This window comes from Anabas testudineus, chromosome 4, assembly GCF_900324465.2.
Source record: "Anabas testudineus chromosome 4, fAnaTes1.2, whole genome shotgun sequence".
NCBI lineage: Eukaryota > Metazoa > Chordata > Actinopteri > Anabantiformes > Anabantidae > Anabas > Anabas testudineus.
The window spans coordinates 3,059,146-3,082,764 of NC_046613.1; the positions used below are offsets into that span (position 1 = coordinate 3,059,146).

General features: G+C 40.8%; 1 protein-coding gene and 1 long non-coding RNA gene across 2 annotated transcripts in view; one reads left to right on the forward strand and one right to left on the reverse strand.

Moving 5' to 3' along the window:
* Positions 1-334: 334 nt before the first annotated feature.
* Positions 335-3,515, reverse strand: LOC113152618. The gene is made up of 3 exons (XR_003297911.1): positions 2,671-3,515; positions 598-719; positions 335-466 (listed from the first exon to the last, which is right to left on the reverse strand). It is a non-coding gene; the product is annotated as an uncharacterized LOC113152618 (long non-coding RNA).
* Positions 3,516-4,188: 673 nt separating this feature from the next.
* Positions 4,189-23,619, forward strand: part of tbl1xr1a (tbl1x receptor 1a) — a 34,988-nt gene continuing 15,557 nt past the window's right edge. Inside the window, exons 1-2 of the mRNA XM_026345971.1 lie at positions 4,189-4,679; positions 17,343-17,408. The gene's annotated coding sequence lies outside the window, so the exon portion shown is untranslated. The remainder of the gene's footprint in view (positions 4,680-17,342; positions 17,409-23,619) is intronic.

A 23,619-nucleotide genomic window follows, 5' to 3' on the forward strand; every position in this document is an offset into this window, starting at 1 on the left:
ACTAAACCAAGTTGTTTTTGTGCCTCTGCAACTGTAATGGTTTCATAATTGTAACCACTTGTTTATCATTGTTTCAATGTATCAGACATTCTATGGGATGTGACACTGAAAGTCAACAGTTGGCTGTTGGACAATGTCAGACCATCAGTGAGCCTAGTTCTTTTTTTTTTTTTGTAAAAATTGTGCCATTCATACCCAATTACTGCTCATCTACATCTCGCATTCACAAACAGATTTACATGCAAAAGATTTTTGATCTCCAGTTCACCTCCTTCTCATGAATGAGCTGTCAGACTTCATATGTCAGAATAGATGTTTCTTTTTCAAAAAAGAAATACAGTGTCAAGGGTTCCAAGTCATACTGTTCCACTCCAGATAAAAACAGGCAATCTCACTGCTGTCTGCGGTGAGCTGTTATATAACACCTTCTGGCAAAATCAGATGACGAGAGTCCCACGGTGTGTGTCTGTTGGGAGAGATGACTGAGAGATTAAATAGCATGTTGTAATTGCTTTGTGACTAGTTTTGTTGCATTCCTTTCAAAGTGCCCTCAAATGAATGTGCAAGTGCAAACAAATACACAAGTTGAGTACTCACATTTCTTTTGTCACGCCTCCGATTGCTCTTGTATGCAGACGACTTGATGTTTTACTTGTGGGCATGTGTGTGCCCTCTGTTCCGCTTGTCATTTTCAAAAACACAAATCATAATTCACGTATCTACAGAGTAAAAAAAAAAGCAGCAAACAATGCAATAAATTCAGTATACTGAACGTGTGACACACAGTCAATGGGGGAAAGCAACATGGACCATTTCCACAGCACTGATAATAGAGGCAGGCGACCTTTCAACTTGCTTCACAGAGTTGCTTCTTTTGAAAGAATGTGGTCACACCAGCTGAGGTCCAATCCAAATGTGAGTCAGATCAATGTGATTGGTCAATCATTTTATTATTTATATCAGTGTTTCCTCTGCTAGGACATGTCAAAAAATCTGCTGTGAGGAAAAACCTGTTAACATAAACAGGCTACTTGTATTTATTGAAGTATTTACATTATGCAGTACATTGTGTGACGTTATACTCTCCGTCTAACTTTTTTTTGTTTTTGTGGATTAAACACATTTTATACACAGCTTTAGAGCAGCTTTAGTAAGATTTAGACTAGGGTGTTTACCACAGTTTCTGAAGCAAACAAACATCCTCAAGTTGACACTGTTTAGCAAAGAGAAATGGACTCTCCCAGTTACCTTTTCGAATCTCTTTGATTTCATTTAACCAACTTCAAGCTAGTGTGTTTGTTGCATGAAAACCAGGAAATACAGTGGCAACAAAAAGTATGTGAACCCTTTCGAATTGTATGGTTTTTTGCATTTATTTGTTAACAAATATGACGTGGCAAAAAAATAACACAAAAAGTCTGATCCTTTATATTTTTATTGAGAGCAACCAAAAAAAATGTCATAGTGCTACTGGAAAAATGATGTGTTGGAGTCAGGTGTTAGCATACCAGGAATAAAATAATTTTTAGGTCATGCACTAGACCTACTTTGACTGACAAAAACCATGCCTCACCAAAAGGAGCTTTCAGAGGATCTATGATTATGAATTGTTAGTTTACATAAAGCTAGAAAGGGTTACAAAGTGATGTCATAGACTTTAGAAATTCACCAGTCTACAGTTAAAACAAACAATCTACAAACGGAGACACTTTGGGACTGTGACTGCTCTACCAAGAAGTGGGCGGCCAGTCAAAATGACCCCAAGAGCACAGCAAACACTCAAATCATCAAATAAACAGCCCAGAGAGACAGCCAAAGATTTGAAGGCATCATTGGAACTAGTTAACATCTGTGTTCATGAGTCTACAGTAGGTAAAACATTGAACAAGCAGGGTGTCTATAGCAGGACACCACACAGGAGCTGTTGCTTTCTAAAAAAAACATTGCTGCACATCTGAGGTTTGCAAAAGAGCACATTGAAGCTCACAGCGGTGTTGTGGACTCATGAAACTAAGATTGAACTATTTGGGAAGAACACACTGCACAACATCTGGCATAAAAACAGCCGTGCATATCATCATTTCAAGGGTTCACTTACTTTTTTCACTATCACTATGAGGTTTTTAAAGTTGTTCTCAAAACAATCAAAATGTTTTTTTTGTTTTATTATTTTAGTTCCATCATATTTGTTGACACTCTTGTCTTAGATGAATGATCTGATCATGTTTGGACAAATTAATGCAGAAAACCATGAAATTCCAAAAGGTTCACAGGCTCTAGCCACTGCACTATAAGTTCTAATTATGAAAATATAAATGTATTAAATTTAGTGGTTTTATGAACAGTAGCTAGTATTTTGGCATTTTATAATACATGTCTGTTTAAGTTTGAGCCTTTGATTATACAGTAGTACTGATATCTGTTTTCAATCATAAATAGTAGTGGAGGTGTGTGTTTGCTGCACAATGAATAGAGGCTGACTGCTACATATAGATGGTGTGTTGTGGTTTCCCAGAAAGCCATTACCCTGACAGTGGTCTGCTGCGCCCTGAGGGTGCCTCACTTTCACAATTTGCCACACTAGAGCTGTTTCTCTGTCACTGTGCTGTTTTGTTTGTTTGTTTTGTTGTTGTTGTTGTTTTTTTACACAGCAGCAACAAAATGACTTACCGCTGCCGAGAAAGCTGCATTTCCTCTCAAAACAATGCAAACACAGACGTGAATGTGTTCAAAATGAAAACAGTATGAAATGATTACTCCCCATCAGGTTTGCAAGGCACGTCTTGTGCGGCGCACCTACCCGAGGCGTGTGAAAGTACAGGCTGAGGAAATAGGCTCACGTAGAAAAGTCATTACCCATCCACCACTCTCCTGTAACAGTCACGCTAAAGCGACACCACCCCTGGGCTGTGTGTGTGTCTGCCTCAGCTGGGCCCTTATCTGTGGTGTGTGGATGTTGAAGAATGTATACTTTCGGTTAATGCATACATACATGCACGAGTAGCCGTCTATTTTTTTTTACTGTTGACGTCTGCAGAATCTGTGTCTGTTTGTGTGTTTTGCATCTCTCTTGCAGAGCCTCCTGTTCCTGGCTCTGCCTGGATCGTTTGATTCAGATTAACAAGACCTCCTCACGTGCACACAGCTCTCCCATCCCACCGCCTCCAACTGCCGCTTCCTCGGGACCACTAGGATTTGTTTAAAATGCCAAGGTTACATTGAAATCAAACGTTAAATATAACCACTGCAAAGAGATGCAGAATGTACCTCTCAATGGAAAATAAATATGTACAGTGGTGACTGTGAAACAACTCCAATATGGTGACTTCACTTAATTACTGTGCTGCAGAAAGCGTGGCTTTCTGCCCAGTTTGACTACTTTTTTGTTCAACTGGGTGGGTAAGCATGCTTGTTTTTAGTATTGGAGCTACTTTTAGTGCCACTACGGGGATTTCTGCAGCGAAAGTTGGACTTGTCAGCTTCTCGTCTCCAGTTAAAACAGCTCTCAATGAACTGTGCAGGGCACCGAGCTCAGTACAGGCTCCACACGCCGTGACTGGTTAACGATGAACAACGCGACAACGTTGCATTTCATTTTATCAAACCAAAAAAAAAACGATTTGCTCTTCAAATAATTAACCGGTCATAGCTCAGCGACAAAAGCTGCAGCAGCTGTTCTCCACAGCTGCTGCAGCTTTCTGGGAAGACTTTTTTTATGTTGGTCATAAATGCTGAAGTGGAAGGAGAGATTGTTTTTAATTATTGTAGCTGTGGTTGTGGTTTCACCTAAATTGGAGGCTTGGTGATTAATCAGAAGACCTATGGTGAACCCCACTGGTTAACACGAGGCCCAAATATTGACATGTGCTGTGCATGGTAATGTTTTTCTGTTTCAGTCAACTCTTATATGTAAATAAAGCTGGAACATCATTTAATGTAGCCTGTGTTCATTCACTGTTACTAGCTACCATGTATGTAGACTGTAGAAATGTCCACCTCTAACATATAACAATGTAAAATACAGGTGAGTGTAACTAAAATAAATGAACGTGCAGTCCGTATTTGTCAGCGGCTTTCCACTAAACAAGCTCCAGTAACGCGCCTCCGCCGCTCGCCGCGTGTGTTGGATGTAACAGGGAGGGAAGGGGCGGCTGTGGACTCGTCCTAAATGGCTGACATTTTGTTCAAACGTAAGACGTGTGCGTTGTTTTCGCAGGGGTTCCCGCCAGCCGCAGCCGCAGCCTCGCTCCAGCGTCCTCTTCCACACTGCGACACCCATCTTGCCGTTTGTGTGAGCGCAGCGTGCTTCCTGCGGAGAGGCGCTCGGGCCCCGCTCGCTCATTTTCGCCTGGCGGGTCGGCTGCTCCGTGTTTCAGTCTGAAGCCGCTGGCTGCCACTGAACCGTTTGGCTCTTTTCTCTACTAGCGAGCAAACCTACAATCTAGACCCAACTGTCCATCCAGCTCATTTTTAAGGGGATTTACCAGCATACATGCCCGTGTATCCAAAACACACCGGTCATTGGGGATTTGTAGCATCGCCCGGCGGGGTGCGGAGGCCGTTATAACGCTTTTGTCGAGGTTTAATTAGAGCTAGAAGACGAGCGGTGGTGGAGGAGGAGATCCCATATTAGGAGCACAGAGGAGAAGGCGCCCCCCTTGTGCGATTTGGAGCTTGTGGTGAGTGTTTCTCGTCTTTCCCCGCCGAGCCCGCCGTCCTGAGCGGCCCGTGTGTGCGGCCCGCTCTCTGCTGCGGACATGTTGTCGGTTTCGTGGCGTTATTTCGCCGTTTCCAGCCTTTATTTCTACATTTTCTCTCCGGGGTGGGGGATGGGCAGCGTCAGCGCGTGAGTAGGCGCCCGCCCGCCCGCGCGCGCACGCGCGCGTGTGAGAGCGCAGCGTGCACGTGCTCGTAAGGCAGTTCTCGTGCGTGGTTTGTATTAGTGAGCGCGCGCTTCCTTCCTGAGGCTGCTGCTAGCTCTGAATTAAAAACACTTCATGTGTTACTTATTTCACTTTGCATTCAGCCGTGTGTATGCTTTCTTTTGATTGCTGTTCTGTACTTTAAAATTGATGAATCAGGCTTTTATTTCCTACTTTATGTGCTTTTGGTTTGACTCCACTTTAGGAGATGTATTGATAAGTTCCCATAGTTACTCACACTTTGAGGTGGTGTTGTCTGCAAGCACACAATTAATACCAGAGTTGAAACTAGTGTAGGTATTAAAGGTGGATAGTGTGCAACACAGCAGGTTTTTAAATGTAACAACGTGCATTGCACTTTTATAATATTTAATTTATTATGCCAGTCTTATTCAAAGCGTACTAGAGTGCAGTGCAGCTGGTTGCTCCAAAGCCATGGGCGGTGTGGGGGATGGGGGAAAACACACACACACACACACACACACACCCAGGAGGGCCACATGCCAACCTTGTGAAGCTCCACTCAATGACACAATGTACCAGTCCCAGATAAGCCTTGAGTATCAGTGTTAGGGAGGAAAAGGTTGGTAATAAAGTCTTTGTTTAACCAGACTTTACAAAGGTTAGCTGGGTTAAGGTGTTTTATGCATTAACTTAAAGTCACACACACATTTGTTTTGGAACATACAACTTCTAATGTCTTCTGAATATTTTCTGATCAAGCAGCTAATTTGTAAACTAGGTTGTATAAATAATGTGTATGTATGCCTCAATGTCTGAATGAGGTGGAGGTGCTGAATGTATTACTTAATATAGTGGAAGTTCATTAGTATATATTTACACCATGGTTGTTCACCAAATCAAAAGCCAACAGCTGTGGTCATGTCATTTTTTTAATTCATTGTTTGAGGTTTCAACGCACTCATCAGTATTAACCTGCAGCACATTATTCTTTGTAAACATAAACTCAACAGCTCAGCATCTCTAGTTGGTGCTTGCCTGTAGTTGGTAGGATTTGTTGGGCACCACTGGCTTTTATCAGCTCTTATCAGCCAGTATTTGGTGTGTAAGCGTGCTGAATATGTCTTGTATATTCTGATTTTGTTTTCGCTCAAGACAAGACTATTTTCAAACGTTTGTTTTTTTTTCCTCTTGTCATTGATTAGAATCACTGAGTACTATCAGTTATTTCCTCTCTCACATGTGCACACTATATGTGCATGTCAGCAGTCAGCTGGCTGTCAGCCTCTGTGGTCTATTCAAATGCAACTTTTACCAGCAGATGTGAGGCAGCACATCCTCCAGTGTTTGTTTGCACTCTGAAATTGAGGTTAGCTCAGTGTCAAGAACAGAAACCTGCTAAACACAAAGTATTCTTTGTGACCACTGACACACATGCGATGTAGCTGTTTAAAGCTGACTAAGTAGTCTTCATGAGATGGATGTTCAAATTATCTCTAGTCCCTGTTTAGCTTTGTATATGAATCTGTCCTTTATCAGGTAGGTCTCCAAAAGGACGAAAGAGAAGTTCTAGGCATAAATAGAAGGCGGGATAGAGGATGAGGAAGCTGAAAGTAGTTCAGATACCTGGCAACTTTGGGCTATGATGTATCTGGGTTTCACTTTACAGGAAACTAAAATTCTGCTTCATGCTTCTTTCATTCTTTGAAACTTGCTGGCGATTGGCTCATTGGTCGGAGGGAATCCCAACCCAACCACTTCCCCGTTTGCTTCCTCCCAAAACACATGGAAAAGAGTTGTAAGTGGTCTAGGATAACAAGTTTTTTTTTCAGGCCTGCGCACCAGCTACAGTGAAGTAATTGCGGAGGGTTGATGCAGATTTTTGTATCATGTTGTTTCCAGTAAAAGTAACACCTGAATAGAAGATTTAAAAATACTATAAATTAGGTAGACCTCTACACAGTGCTCTTGATGATGTTTAGACAGCGAGACTGTGAAGTTTGTTGTCGTCATGTTGTTTGCATGTTCTCTCTGTGCGTGTGTTAGGTTAGGTTTCTTCCGCATACTCCAGTTTCCTCCCACAAGCCAAAAACATGCAGGGTAGGTTAATAGGTCACTTTAAAACTGTCTGTAGGTTGAATGGTTGTCTTTGTCTCTGTGATAGCACTGTGATATATGTGTCCAGGGTCCACTCCACCTCTCGCCTAGTGACAGCACAGAGTGGACCAGCTCCAGCACCTTTGTGGCCATAAACATGCTAAGCAGTATAGCTAATGGATGAATGCTGGTGACTGCTCAATAACAGCACATCATAAAACACACACAAAAAATATATATCAACTGTGTTATTCTGCACAATTGCCGAGCACTAGTGTAAAAAGCTTGTCTCGTATCCATCCTAGATGACCTACATTAAGATCGGGGTCACACCTGCACACATAATATGGTTTGTATAGTAAAAGTAAAAGGGTTGGATCAGTCAATTAGTTGATCATTTGCTCCTCTCTGCCCCCACTGCTCAACCAGTTAGAAGACGAGTATTTTAAATGTAAAATGTTAATTATGACTCTGGCAAGATATATTGTAAGGCATTATTTGGTCTTAAAGCACATTTTGTGCTGTGTGTGAGATCTAAACACATCTGGACCCCTGCACACCACAGAGAAAAATGCCATGTCTTTGCACAAAGACTATTTTTAAGGTGTCAACTGATTTGTTCACACATGTTCTTTTCAGTTTGTTCATCATGTAACATTTAGCTAATTTACAGATGGTTGTTTTGGACGCTGTAATTTTTGGTGGTGAACTAAGCTGCACTGTGCTACAAGGTGTTTCTAACATCATGTCTGTTCCCAAGTGGCCCACTTCCAAGTAGTTGATGTGAAATCTTTCTTTACATTGTTTTTTCTACTCTGTAGTGATGCTGAGAGGAAAAAACAAAACCTTCTCAAGGCCAAACGCTTTGATATCAGAGTACAGCAGATAATGACGGGCTAAAACTAGGCTGCCACGCCTGGCACCAATGATACAGAGAACATTTACAGGTATTGTGTGGTTGCATAAATGTGCAAAGCTCAAACACATAGAACAGAGTTTCTTTAAATACAGAATGCAACTAGCATACACTGAATGAACAGTGATATTGTAGATTTAGCAGTTTTACAGATAAACTAAGGAGATGTGGAAAGTGTGACTGTAATTAACTTCCTGTGTATTTTACAATTTCCTGAGCTGAAGCGTGACACAAAAAAAATCTTAGATGCGTGGAATTCTGATTGGTATTTGACAGCTGATGGTGTTGGCAGCATAAACTGGATTTTCTAATTTGGCCTCAGTGTTGCTTTCCCAGAAGGGAACGTTGAGCACAGGACACAAGAATATGGTTAGTTAAGAGAGCAGGCAGCTGAGTCATGTTATCTACACAGCACACATTGATTATTTGGCCTTATTAAATCACAGAGGAAGAGTGGTGGAGTAGTACAGTTATGTAACCGGTGCTCATCAGTGTTGTGAATTGTAAAGGGAAAGACAAAATGGACAAAGGAGTGCAGTGAGTGAAAATGTCTTCCTTAGTTAGGTTAGGTAATGCCTGACATGTGTTGGAGACAGACAGATATGGAACAGTCCTGGATCCTGTGCCAGTGTGTGTATTTATGGAGAAAAATGTGCCTCTCTTTATTATTGTTATTACTGTTAATGGGCTTGATTTCCACAATAATTACGTAGTTTTTGTGGATAATTTTAGGAATGTTGGTAGTTTGATTGATTGATATGCTTTGGAAATGGCTGATGTTATACAAACAGTCCAGTTATGTATATAGAAAATCATCATCATCCCTAAAAAGCAAATATTTTCGGTTTTCTACATCAGGCCCGGCCCCCACCTCATAGAAATACAATACTGTGTATTTTAATGGTGCTGTTTGTGGGGGTGGTTTTGGCAAAACACACAGTTATGTATGTAATTCAGTGTGGTACAGTAATACCACAAAGAACAACCTCAAATATTATCAGAGTTAAGTTATTATCCTGACCCGGTTTTATGAAATGTCTTTCAGTGAGCTGACGTGTGGTGTGAGGAGGCCTTTACATAAATGAATCATCCTAATGTGATTCAAGGCTAGTTTGTTCCCGAGCCAGAGCCAAGGCATCATGAGGATCATTTTCAGTGTGGCAGGGGTTTGATCCTCACCTGCTTAGAAAAATATGTTCCAAAAAATATGTCCCAAATTTTGCAACTTGATGCAAGCACCAGTGTAATTTCACTATTCCAGTAGCAGTATTAATGGAAAGCTATACTGTCATACTCTATGATCTGCTTTTCCATTTAATCAATGCTTAGCCTATGCTGTAGGCTACACAGGTGGCCTATGCCATTGTGGGCATTTAGTGCTGTTGTGTGTCTGTGTTGCACTGCAGTACATTGTCAGAACGGCAGTGGTGTTTCTGTGGCGCTGTGTCGAGCTTGTTTGCCACTGTGTTGTCCTTTTCTTGCACTACAAACAATGGCTGCTGACCGTCGGACATGATCTGTACGACCAGTGCAGTGCTACATGTCATATCAATACTGTTTCTATGATGTGTAGTTACATTCCTGGAGGTGTTCATGTCGGATTCAACACAGAAGCAAAAATGCAAGCTTAAGCCGCTAAAAAGGTGAATCAGGCAGGGTTAAACAAACGGTACTGTTGATCTATTCATAAAGCAGCCCACGCCATTAAAGCTCTACTCATTTTAGACGTCACATGTTCAGGATTTATTTATACAAATTTGACTGATAATGAACATAACATTTAAACAGCTCTGTTTTCTTTTCCAAGGTGACTATTAGGTAGTAGCCACCTGTCACCTTTAGTATCTATTAGAACCGTAGGGCCGTGATTTTCAACCCCCCCAGTTAGTAGTGCATTGCAGGGCAGCGACGGACTTGTGTTCTATCTATGTACAGAAAATCCTTTTGTAAAGCTTCAGTTTACAGCTGCTTCTACATAGCTCACGTATAATATGAAACAGTCTAAGGTTGAAAGCTGTGTTGAGATAGTTAAATATAGTTGAAATCTCCTCTAAAATTTTAACAAACCTTGCAACTTTGAGCTGAGACCTCTTGACTTGTCAGTTGCAGAACACAGTTGTCAACATTGTAATAAAACGGTTGTCTTACAACAACTGTCGTTACCAGTGACATCTCATGAGATAGTATGGTGCAATGGTTAGTACAGATACATTACATTACATTCTCGGTACCACACAAAGATTAGCATATCAGGATTTATTTTTTTTACTTCAGCGACCTATGTTGACACTGAGCAATAGGAGTGTGACGTGTCCTAATGAGGCAACCATAGCAGAGCAACAAACGAAAGTGATACAAGTAATCTGGTGAACACTTCCCATTATTACCTCCACTTTAGAATTGAGAACGCCAATATAAGAGCAAAAATCAAGGCGGTCCTTGACACCACTGGAGAGATGTAATTGGCCAGGGACCAACACATAGTCTCGTATCACTCAGCCAAGGTATGGTAAGATTCGTGGTAAGATTTTCTAACTCGATAATCGCCTGATCTGACACAGTGACTATGCTATCGGACAAAATAATGCAATATTGGAGAGCGTGTACTTTGGTAAAAATATGTTTTGGTCTGTGTGGACCCTTGTGTAGCTATGGGCAGATGACAGTAGTTGTACAGTAAGATGCGATGATGGCTTTAATTGCCTTAGGTGTGGATGGTAATATTATCAGTGCTCTAATAGTTAATGTGTTCAGGATGTAGCCCACCTCTTGTCTGCAGCCCTTCATGACCCAGCACAGAAACAATCAGCACACACCTATAGATAAAATTTACTTTGAAGCAGGGGTTTCCCTGGGTTGCTGCTGGAAAAAAACAACCTCGGTCTCTGTGGGATGGCTTATTTGAATCTTTGCATGTAGGATGAAAATACCTTCACTGTTGCTCGGCTGTGAAAGTCAGACAAGTTGGGTGTTGAAATAGTATGCCGTCAACTGTAAGTGGTCAAGCATTGGTGCATGTATGATTGCCTACATGGTTTTCAGTGGATTTGCTGTAGAGCAAGAATGTAACGGTTGTAACTAAATTTGAGAGGATTTAAGTACTCACACAGGTTTAGAGGAGCAGATATAAGTCTCTCTCTCTCTCTCTCTCTCTCTCTCTCTCTCACTCTCTCACACACACACAAAGTTGACAGCAGTCACATGGTTTGTGTGGCAACGCCACAGGTCAAGTTCAACATTGTGAAGAATGTGTCTGTGCTTTAGGCTTGAGGTAGTGGATCATCTGATTACAATATATTACAGCTAATGGGTACAAGTGGTAACTCAGCAGGAGAGCTGAATTACTGCTCGGTTAATAATGACTGAATCAACTTTCTGATCACTCATTTAAAGTCAATTTAGGCACTTGTATTTTTGTATCTATGCTTTCCAAATAATGAATCGCCTGCTGTTTGACTGTCTACTGCGGTGTGGAAATGTGTCGAGTTCGGTTTAGTATTACTGGAGTTGCTTGTATTTGTGTGCTGTGTGGACCAGCAACTGTAACGAGCAGAGGCCTTATTGTTAACTCAGACTGAATAATGTTCACATTTAGGCTACATTTAGACCAACAACAGTATTGTGTCAAAATGTACTGTGGGTATTGTGTTAACCACCACACTGACACATACTCATTTGTTATTTTACCTACTATTTGGCACAGGAGTCTGTGTGGGACCATATCGGGCCCTCACTGCTACACTGTTAATATCGAAAGGTTGCTCAAATATTGCAAAAAAAATCAACATCACATCTTTAGGATGTTTTCTAGTTAAACTCTCCCTCTAGGAAAAACTCCCAGTCAATGGTTCCACAATAGTGCAATCAAACCTGAGTGGTCTGCCGGCAAATCAGTATCTGCTAGTGATTTTAAGCATGCAAAAAATTATTTATATTATTTTGAAATGTTTTATAAACAGTAGCGCTGTATGTGAACCACATGTTAATGAAATCCTCACAGCAGTGTCACTATCAGCTGACCCATCACCATGTCATTGATACACTCATGCAAAGGCCATTTGCTGCTGCACCTTCCTCCACCAGCCCAGTCTCCTCCTCCTCCTCCTCCTCCTGTGCCTTATTTGAGATATTGTTTATGTAAGTAATATTTAATGATGTATGTTTAATAGTGGGGGATTACTTCTCCCAGCAGGAGAGCACTTGCTTCTGCCCTGAGCGTCCCTCAATGAGCAGAGGCTTTTCCGCCGAATCTAAATGTAATACCCATTATTGTAAACTGCCAGCTTCTCGACTTAAAGAGCCTCCGATTGAACTACAGGCGTGACATTTGATAGTGGACTGTGACGGGAACGCTCACTTTGCTCGTTGGCTGATGGGAACGCCCCAGTATAGCTGGTGTCCCTGCGTTGCCAAAAAGGGACAGACAAAGGGACAGTGGGCATTCAGCAGCTTCCAGGACAATGGCGCCAACACAGGAGTGCCACTTTGCAGCTGCACTGTGGGTGCACATTTCATTCTGTAGTGTGAACTGCTGAACTTCTGGGGCACTGCTGACTGCAGCTGTTTTGGCCCATTTAAATATTGTTTTTGTTACACTTTTAATATTGTTTATGCGTCGCTGAGCTCATTATGAAATCTGAGAATGATGCCGATATTAGCCAATAGGAGTACAAGGTTAACTTGTATGCAATTGTAAGACCAGTAATTTTAAAACAATTTTATAATTTTACTAGACATCAAACAGTATTTGCTTGCTAGCTGCTGTTGTTTGGTAAGATCTGATTGGAAATGCAGACCAGTACACCGCAGCACAACTAAAACATATGAAGCGTAGACTGTATAGTGATCCTGTTCTATAAGTGGACCAAGTTGAAGAATAGTAAGAGTAATTCTCGTTAATACAGTAGGTGTGACAGGCCTGGATTTAGTTTTAATTTTAGTATTCTGGGATGAACATGCTTTCTGTGGAGGCCCGTGAAGCAGGTCAAGTGGATAAATCAACTTAGTTGCAGCAGGGGAGAGTGTCTCACCCGAGGTACCAGTTGTGGTTCCACAAATGCCTACAAGTCACTGATCAAGTCACCTTGATGTCCTGAGTTTTTGTTATCTTCCTTTTACCTTACTCTCTGTCATACTGACTTAATGTGTACAACCAGTAACTGTACCATATTAAGATCAACAATATAATATCACTGATTTACCAATAAAGTATGACACCAGATTAAGAGGATGTGATCTCACATAGTCAAAAGCCGACGTGTTTATCTGTGATGCAAGGTTAAATCTAAAGGATCTATGCTTCAGTGGAGCTCGTCTCATATGGTTTTAGTTTGCTCAGTATTAAAAGATGCCTGATCTCATCGCGGATTAGAGGTGTTAGGCTGTACTGAGTGATATGACCCATGTTGATGATGCAGCACTGTTGAGGTAAAGCGCTGTAGTCTAACGCTAGTCCAAGCTCCCTTTACGTACAAGGGCGTTCGAAAGCACATTGTTACAGTTGTTGTTTGATTATAATTGTGGTGATTGTTGCGTCTAACATGGATTTAATTTACAGTACAGAAGACTGATTTAAGGCACAAGCTTGTAAAGCCAGTGTGTTTAATCCAAAGTGAGAGACTAAGTACAGATCTGAAGGCCATTTAAAAAGAAAACAGTGGAGTATTGCTTTATTTGGATGTGATGTTTTTCTTTTTTTTGTTGTTGTTGTTGGTGGCCCTGCTGTGTTAGGCTGCTCCATCATATGCACACAAACATTTCAACACAACATTTATTACAAACATAACACGCATGTGAAAAGTCCAGAAACTTAAGCAGATTTATTTTTAAAAGGTTAGGACATTTCTGTGACTGTAGCCCTGTTTTACATATGAACTGTGCAGAGTGTCTTTGTCTGGAGTTTCACACTTACAGTTTTACACAGCTGGAGACAGTCGGATGCGTTCTCACTCCATGTGGAACACTCCGTGTGTTTAGCTAAGTGGTGCCAGCGTTCTGCGGGCAGAGTTTGGTTTGGTGTGTCGCAGAGCAAATTACTACAGTTATGAGCAAATTGTGCAGTTGTTCTTTCTTGCTTAGTAGTGTTAGTAGTTAGTAGTGTTTTCACTTGAAACTATATCACATCTGATTATTTCACAATACTTTTGAGGTAATGATATGTGAAGTGTATCGTCTATGGCTAAAATGAGGTTTGAACCAAACTAGAGGTTTGAAAACGCATAGTGCTGGGCAATATGGAAAAGATCAGGATAATAATGTCTATATATTTTGCTTGTTCCTTTTTACACAATTACAACTAAATGAGATGCGAAGACATTATAAGACCATTATAATCAGCTGCTTAAACCCAACATTTATGACCATGCTTACTGACTTTGTCTTTTGCAATACAGTAGACCATTGCATTAGGTCTGTTATTGTTGCTGCGGTATCACACTGGTTGTTTTAGGGAAACCTCTAGCACTTGCTTGGTTCTGGGACTGTAAAGTCTTGCATTGTGCCTGCTGTAGATGATGGCATTGTTTTACATGGAGACGAAAGATTAGTGCTATTACCTGTCTTTGTGGGAACATGCTTTTGACACGGTTTGCAGTGCCTGCCACTCTGCTTCTTGCTCAGACTTTATTTGGCTGAAATATCTCCACACTACTGAATTACTTGGACCCTTCTTCTCAACCATCTCCTTGTCTGTTGAGTCTTGGTATGTGTCTGCTGGGATGTCTTCTGTAATGCTGTTGCTCATGTTTCCATTAACATTTTCTGTTGTCATTTTCTCTTGTGTCTTGGACCCACTCCTGACTATAGACCAGACAGTGGCACATGTGGTGCTGCCGGCTGATGCTACGTGTGTGTGTCAACCAAAGCTTAAGTCTAGACTAACACCAACATGATTGGTTTATGCGGCATTAGTCTCATCATGTCTGCCAAAACATATATGAAATGAGTTCTATTGAAGTATGAAGTTGATATATGTTATTAACCATCTCTTGGAGTTCTAGTACAAAAAAGTGTTTCCTAGATAGCTCTTTATTGTTTTATTGTCTATCTTTAAAAAGCCTTTTTTAAGCACCATTTCCTGTTTTCAATTGTGATCTGATTTCTTTAAAGTATCAAGTATTAAAAAGGTGGAAACTTAAATTGGGAACTTGCTGTTAGCACCCCTGTTTGCTCGGCGAATGCAACATCAGTTTTAGTCATTGTGTAACGCAAACTGATACTGACTTGGACTAAGGACATCATATACACATGTAATGTCGAGGCAGTGAGTTTCCTCTTCGGCAGACTCACAATGTATGATCTCTGCATCCACAAACGGGTCACGTCAGGGCTTGTACAAAGATGGAAGCCCATTCATTCCAGTAAAAGATACCAAATATGTATTTCAAGCGTCCACATTTTGAAGCATGCACACTAGAGTCGAGACAGACCGCTGCGGTCATTGAGAACGTGCACTTAAGAGACTTCCTCTAGCTGAGCCAGCTAGCTTCCTGTCTTCCGGTGTGTGTGTTGTGTTTTTTTTTGTTTTTTTTTCTCATTTTCCTCTGCCAGCATGGGTCACCTGATCCTGCAATACCAATGTGGTCACCAAAAATTGCCTCACAGCCTGGCGCGGTTCCTCGTGGCCTTGGCCACAACAGCTGCAGCTAGACAGACTTCAGTGCATGTTCCTGTGATCAGTAAGAAAAGGATGGTGCTGCATGTTTCATGTTTATTTCAGGATGTTTAGCTTTTCATTTAAGGCCCAATATGTGGAATTTTTGGTCAGTATTTGCTTGGATTATAAAATACACTGATGAACTGTGAATATACTGTTGAAGAATAGGTAGTTTGGATAATATATTAAATTAAGTCAGTGAATACAATTTATTGACATTTGTTTGTGCCAAGCCTGCAGCTACTCCCCCCGAGTGCTCCTATACTGGTGTTAATCTTTTCCTGTTTGAGGTTTACTGAAGCAGGCTGAGATAAAAAAAAAAAAAAGTCCAGTTGTTTTATATTTCATGTTTGATCAAGGAGATAACCATCTTGACAGCCTTGTGCTACTACAAGCCCTGAGCAACCTTCAACACAACCTCCAGTGTTTCCGTGGCCACACCCAAGTACTCCTGCTCTCTTTGTGGTAACATTATCGCCAACGCTGTAGAGACGGGGGGGGGGGGGGGCTAAAATTAAAGAGGTATGGATGAAGCAGTGAGCAGTGAGAAGTGTTACATGCCCACAGGAGAAGGAGGCTGGGGAAAAAAAACTGCCATTTCCAATGCACTTCATGGTGTTATGCAATCCAGCAACACTCACCACCACCACCTCAGTCTGCAGCCTTAATAATTACAACACAGTTAAATCACAGTCTTACCAAAAATGCAGCATAGCAGGTTTTAGGAAGGGAGCGCTGATTGCAGAGCTTTTGCATTGCTACGTTAACCAGGTGTTGCTTTTATGACGGCCACCTGCTGTAAATATTGGCAGTGAACGTGCTATAAGGGCTGTTGTTGTGTGACTGAAGAGGTGAGCCATTGTTCAGACTTCTGAATGAGTGTCTGTCACATGGTCAGACCATTCAGTTCCTGTGTGTGCTGCTCACTGACACTTAGAGCTTTTTCTTTTTTCTTGTGTAACTTTCACTTCATTACATTGGTCAGCAGTTATTTTTAACACTGTGATGACTTTGACTAGTGGAAGGCACAGAGAGTTGAAAATGTGTTTAAGGCCTAACAAACGTGCTTTTCCTTTAAATAAATAGCGTTGTTTCTGTGTGTTAGCTCGCAGTGAACGTCTTCACTCCCTTTTGCCTGAAATACTGCTATTGATATGATTTGAATAATAAGTGATCTAATAAACAGTATTATCGGTTTGCTCTTGGTTGTCAAGGAAATGATTGATGATACATTATGAACTATTGTGAATCCAGTGAATCCAAACATTGGAATTCCATCCTGTACTAAACTGTTTGTTTTGAGAAAATAAAATGAAACCTAAATAGTCAAATTAAATAAGTGACTATTTAGTAACTTATTTAGTAACTAAATAGACTAATTTAGTCACTAAGTGACTATTTAGTTGTTGATTAAATCACAGGTGGTTATATAATTGTACAGGCTGACATCGTGATTGCAGATAGATTATTCATGCAATACAAATTTAATAATAACAACTTGATAAATGGAATGATACGAGAGCATTACATGCACACAAATCCTTGACTGATCTGTCAGTTTTGTCAACAAAGTTAAATGTAAATGTACTGTGTATAAAATGTCAGGAAATAGTGAAAATATTCGTCTGTGCCATGACTAATAATAAAAATAGCAAATGTTTTTGGGACATTATGTAACCTAAATTTGGGGTGTAGCAGCAGTGCAGATCAGTACTGGACGTACTATAACACAACATATTTCCTTCACTATTGTCAGTTTTGTCTCATCTGATCTAATAAACTTCTGTTGCAGGTTGTGAGCCCATGGTACCAGGCCCTGATTGAACATTCTGGTGGTGCATACAGACTTACTACTGTGGTGAGTAAAGCCAAGCTGGACTTTAACACATCACAGGTCAAGAAACACCACAACTCTGAAAAGCAACCTAAATTATGTAGTATCCGCTCTTTATTTCTGGATAAATGTGGCAGAGTGCAGGTGGATCTCTATTTAACCGTTTGGCTAATGGTTAGATAGAGATCCACCTGCGCTGCCAGACAGTCAGGCATAGTTTTAATCTTGAAAAACCTGTCATTAGTTCCTGACTGTTGCTTGTTGCTTTGTTGTTCATTCTCAGTAAAAAAAAAAGGACATCTCACTTTTACACAACCCACACCCTTGTTGGTGTTCCCAGGAGAGTACATTTGCATTTTAATTGCTTGAGTTATGTGTCATTTATAAGTGGCTTCCATGTCTGAGTTAGTGGCGTGTGAGGTAATTCTGCACAAGTGTCAACGTTGCAGTATTCAATTAGAGCCCACAGGGCACAAGGACACACAAGGACCTCCACAGTCTAATGCAGCACAGTGTTTTTAGCAGAATTTGCACAGAAATAGAACGAAAGGGCATGTTCAAGCCCAACGTTGGTTTGCTGTTATCAAAATCAGTGAATGATCTCTGTAAACTTGTTTTTTTTAATTCCACACACTACTACCTCACTACATGCCACGAGAAGACACTGATGGCACTCATTGGAAAAATGTGTCTTATGTGCCAGATATGTGTTCAGATCTAGTCTCTATAGTACACAAGGTGCATTGTTATTTCCACCGCCTCCCCACGCTCTGACCACATTCTCCACAGAGCGTTGCCCCATCTATCCCTTCCCATCCCCCACTCTCTTATTTTAGTCAGTGTATTTTCTCTTACCACATATTATTGTCAGAATATTTGTCAGTTTCAGTTTGATTTCCTTCAAAAAGATGGCTCACTCTTCCTGTTTTGTTCTGTTTAGATTCTAGCAGGTTTCCTGTGAGCTCTGTGCAGTGGCACACAGTGTTAAATTGGTGATGAGGCCTATAGAAGCTGTCAGGCTCTCTAGTCATGTGTTTACATTTGGATGGCCTATAACATGCCCCTGACTTTCTGATGTTGTTGATTTGGTTGTCTAGTTCAACCAAGATGCTTTACTGTGACAGCTACATGCTACTGCTCTGACCTGTTTTGGCAACTAGCTGTGTTCATGTCAGGTTAGTCGTATTAGAAGACCTTCCTAGCTGTAGGACCCTCAGCTCTGCTTGTTTATTTTATTTATGCTGGAATATTTCAGTGCTGTCAGCACTCATGTACACTTCTTATTTTATACTGGTCAGCACCAGAATTCAAGAACATAATCATTGTGTACACAGCATAGGAAGTAATTCTGGATTGTGATTATAATGCTTAAAGCTTTTTCATGGCAAATAAAATGGTCTTGTCAGTTGAGCATGGTAGCTGCTGTCTTGTTGTATGATTTTGTTTAGGATGGCATGTAGCACGTAGCCCAGCTTGCTTTGGCTCTATAGAGTAGCTTTGTAATGAACGGTTATTGACTTTGCATCCGAGCTGTTTAGGCCAGGAGGTAAAGACAAACAACCCACCCAATTTGTTTGTACCTTGCAGAAAATTTTCACTACCCACTGTGTCTTACTCCTAGCATTAGTCTTTCGAAAACATGGCTTCAGATTTTAGCATGTGTTTTTGTACTTAAAATGATGCAGTGGTGTGTTGCCTCCCATCAGAGAAGAGAGAGGTCTTTGTTTTAAAATGATTTCAGTGTGCAGCATTGATTCAGGGCAGCAGTTTGCCTAGAAACCAGCCTGCACTCTACGCCTTTTCCAGAATGTGCCCCCATTCTCAAAATACACCACAAGCATTTCAAGCACTTCTCCTCTAGCGTGTCTCTGCTAAGAAAACATTCCATACCTCTTTTTGCAAAGGTCTTTTTCCTGGTAATTCCTAATGTTCAAAATTGAAAGCGCAAACAAACATTAGAGGCTTTATTACCAAAAACACCTCAATCATAGAATGTGACAGTAGACTTGACACTGCTCAGTTTTCCCTTGTCTACAATTCTGACAGATGATAGATCTTTCAGCTTAGTACGAGCCATACAATAAATAAGTTGACCAGCTCTTATAATTCACTGCTAGCTCATGAGGGGTCTCTGTAGTACCCCTGTCCAACATACTGTGTCTTCCTACTTACTGATGAACATATGAGAGATTTCAGTAGATTCAGTGTACCAACAGAACTGCAGCAGTCACGGGATTTCCTCGTGAGAAAGAAGAGAACCTGCAAATGTTTTGCTTTGTGTTACACTTTTATATTGTAATATATTACCTTGTGTTGCTCCATCCACTTTTGTTTATGCCTCCTCTGTAGTGGTATGAACCATTTCCAAGAAGGGGAATGGTTTGCAGACACCTATACCCTACAAATTCTATGCATAAATAGAATATAAATATATATAACACCTATAAATTCCCCTAAGATTCTTCATTATGACAGCTTTGCTTATTCAAATCAAAGCAAACAAAACCTGGTAGAAAGCTACCTTTGTGTATTTTTTACAGTTTCCCAGTCACAGAGGCATCATGTTTAATCCCACTCCTGTGGGATGTTTAGGATAATTTTGCTCTTTATAGGACAAGTCAGATTCAGCAAAGTTGCACACGTTGATGGAGAAACAGGGAGACTCTCGAAGCACCCTAATGATCTAATTAGAATAAGCAGATTAGAGTTACACATGGCTGGTTGGGCTATGCTAACAATAAGTAGCTGACCACCTCAGCTGTCTTCGCCCAACCACTTTCACGTACCATCCCAATGGAGACATAAAAGTGGTTGGGAGTCTCCTAAGTAGCCCCTAGTGGCGTCTTGCAGAAAAATACTATATTTTGATCAGATGGCAAGCCGGCGCAGAGGCATCCATTTTACTACACTACCAAGTTCATACTATCACTACAGAATGGTGTAGTGGAAAAATGTTACTCATAAAATTCAAGTATAACAAAAGTAAAGATGCTGAAGGGGTGGAAATTACTGTTTTACCTCTGTTTTTTTTTTAGAGGTTAAGGCTAAGTAAGACCTAAAAAATAAAAACTGTATCATTCTTCGTCAGAGGATGTTTCTAAAGTCTGGAAAACCTCAATCTATTTACATACCACCCACCTATCATCTGACTTTCTGCGTACACAGGGAGTTTGCACACTGGATTCTTCGTAGACACCTTGTTTTTTTAGGTTATGTTAACCGACTGTGCTGTTTACACAGCTTGTGCCAGACTCGCACACTTACTGTACAAAGGGTAATTCTATGAGCAATGCTAGAAATAAGCATGTGTTTGTATTGCTCAATATTAATGTAGCGTGGTGCACTAGCAGGTCATTGGGTGATTGCATAGGTAATGAATTTTACTTCATCTTTATCTAACCAAAGACAGGAGCCTTGCTCACCTCTACCCATAGTCACCTATTTACCCCCCAGCTGCCAATAAATAGGCTCATCCTGTTTGTCTCACACTACCCCCACTTCTTTCAGCCTGTTACTACAAATAGACGCCCACTTGTTCTTAGGTAACTGTATGGGGATTAACGGCTTAGTATTGTAAAAACCCCCAAAACAACAGAAAACTAAGGTTTTAAACTGTGACGTCATCAAATTTCAAAGAGTTTTTGGTTTCTAATAAATTAGCAAAATTTTTTTAAAACTGTGTTTTCACTTATTGAGTGTTTTATTAATTTACAGTAACATTTACAGCACTGTAATTTCCAGATAAGGGGTCTGAATAGTGATCTAATTAACACCTTTATGATGTTATTGAATCTGGCCACTTACACACAATGGCTTTACTTTGTAGTTCATGTCCACTTGCACCTGTGCTCTGGTCAGTGTTACATCAAGTACTGCGAGAATAGCAAAGCAAGCAGTGAAAATTACCTGTTCCCCCGTGTGTGTCTGGTTCTTAGAGTGATTGGGATTCTGACTTTGACCAGGTCTAATCAAAGCCAAAGTAGCAGCTTGCTATGAAATCTAACCACTGCTGATTCAGTGGCCCTCATTGACCTGCTGAATTCAGATCGACAAACTGCTCAGAGCAGGTTGAACTGCCCATGAAGCAGGGGTAACTGGCAAGACCTGCACGCTACCATCTGTCACCGACACACAGCTAGCCGAGCACAGTAAGGCTGGCCAACGCAAGCTGTCACTCCAAGGAACCCGTAACCCTGCACCGGGGGGCGGCGGAGGCAGATGCAGATTGTGCTACATTTTTGTTCTTACACCTAACATATGGTAATATGTATTTTATTTATTTTTATTGGCTTTATATATACAACATTTTACATAAAACATCAAGCAGTAGCTTGGAATAAGCTGCTGTTATACTTAAGTCTACTGCTACCCGAACAGTTTTCAATGAGCGATGGTAACTTACATTGCATAAAGTTGTGGGCATTCCCAAGTAGGATGTTTCTGTTGTGTGTTTTTTTTTTTTTTTTTTTTTTTTTTTTTTTTAAACCTAATTTTCAGGGATAATGTCATGTTTTAGTGAGTCATATTTAACTGTGATAAATGAGACGGGTGTTGTTTTGAAGTAGCTCCTTGACATTGACATCTTTAGTTTCCTAGGTTGATTGTTCTTGGTTTTAAACACACGACCACAACCAAACACGTTATTTTTTGTAGAAAGCACCTTGGCACCTCTGTTGCTGGCACCTTAAGTCCTGACCATAAATGACTCAAGTCTTGGTGAATTGAACTAACTTGCAACCATAGAAGGCCTTTTTTTTTCTGCTTGCTGAGATCTGTAAATGGACTTTGAAGTGAAAAATCAGTGGAATTCCCCCTGAACATCAACAACCATTCTACCTTATTAAATCAGTCGCTGTAACCACTGGTATGATTGCAATAAAGTTCTGCACTGTGCACCTTATGGAGCTCCTCTGTTGGATTTAATTGAATATTTATTTCATCTTCTTTTATCATGATTTTAGCCATTTTACTGACAGTACCATCTCTTGCCTATGTTCATGATACATTTTCCCTACTTGTGGCAGCAGTATAAGTGTGCAAGTCTTAACTGGGAACAGTAGAATTGGATGCATTTTTGAATCAGAAGCAATAAAATCATAATTTAGCTCTAAATGTTTTCCCATTTTCTGATATCTGAATGTATTTCTGCTCTGAAAATAGACTCAAACTGTGAGGTCCTAGACAGAGCCTTTAAGTACGAATGAGCACCATTTTCAAGAGCGTAGGAGAATCAGAGCAGCAGCAATGACAACATTAATGTATTGATGCAGCTCAGTCTTCAAAGAACATGGTACCCGTGGTACCTGAAGGATGGATGTTATCACAGACTGGGAGAGACAAGACACCTTACATGTGGGATGGTAGTTGGTGTGTTTTCCAACACAGTCTGTAAGGGCAGAGACACAAATAAAGCTGGCAACCGAAGAACTAGAGGCAACAAGTCTGACGGTTGAGTCGCTTCACGTCACCTTTGGCAGGTCCAGAATGTGGCCATTTAAAACACTGCAAAGCCAGTAGCCGATAGCTGTCTAGTTTGTACGTTCTGCACCTGTGTAAGAGATATGACTCTCTGTACCAGCAGGTGGTGGTAGTCCGCGTTCGTCGTTCAACAAAGGGAAAGCAGAAGAAGACGTACAACTGTGGATATACAAACAGTTAAAGCAGTTTGCTTACCATTGCTTACCAACTACTACTGAATAAAGTCTTCTTTTAGTGTTGTTCTTAGTAGAAGGATTGTCACTGTGTTTAGGGTGGCGTACAAAGAGCTTACATAATGCGTTATTTCACATAATGTGGAAGTGATGAACAGCAATTTTCTTTCTTAATATATGGTTGAGAAACACTGGGACACCTCCCAATAATGTTCAGCCCCATGTCAGTACATGCAGCGTATTTCCATTATGACGATTTTGAGCTGTTGAGGCTGATGCTGATCTCATTAAAATTAACTGTTCACGTTGCCATTTTATGGTAAAAAATTGAGACAAAACGTTTATTACATATGTGAAGCGGCAATAATGCATGCTCACTGCAGAGCTAATCTATCCTCTGACATGGCTCAGCAGAATAATGTCTTAACACTGTAGCCTTTTGCAATGGCTTCAGTTTGTATTAGTGACTGTGCGTTACCCCAAAGGCTCCTGACTTAAATTTGTATGTGTGGCATGACATGTCATTGTTTGTGTACAGGGAGACATCATCACCCCGAATGGTGCCACATAATGACGCTAAGAAA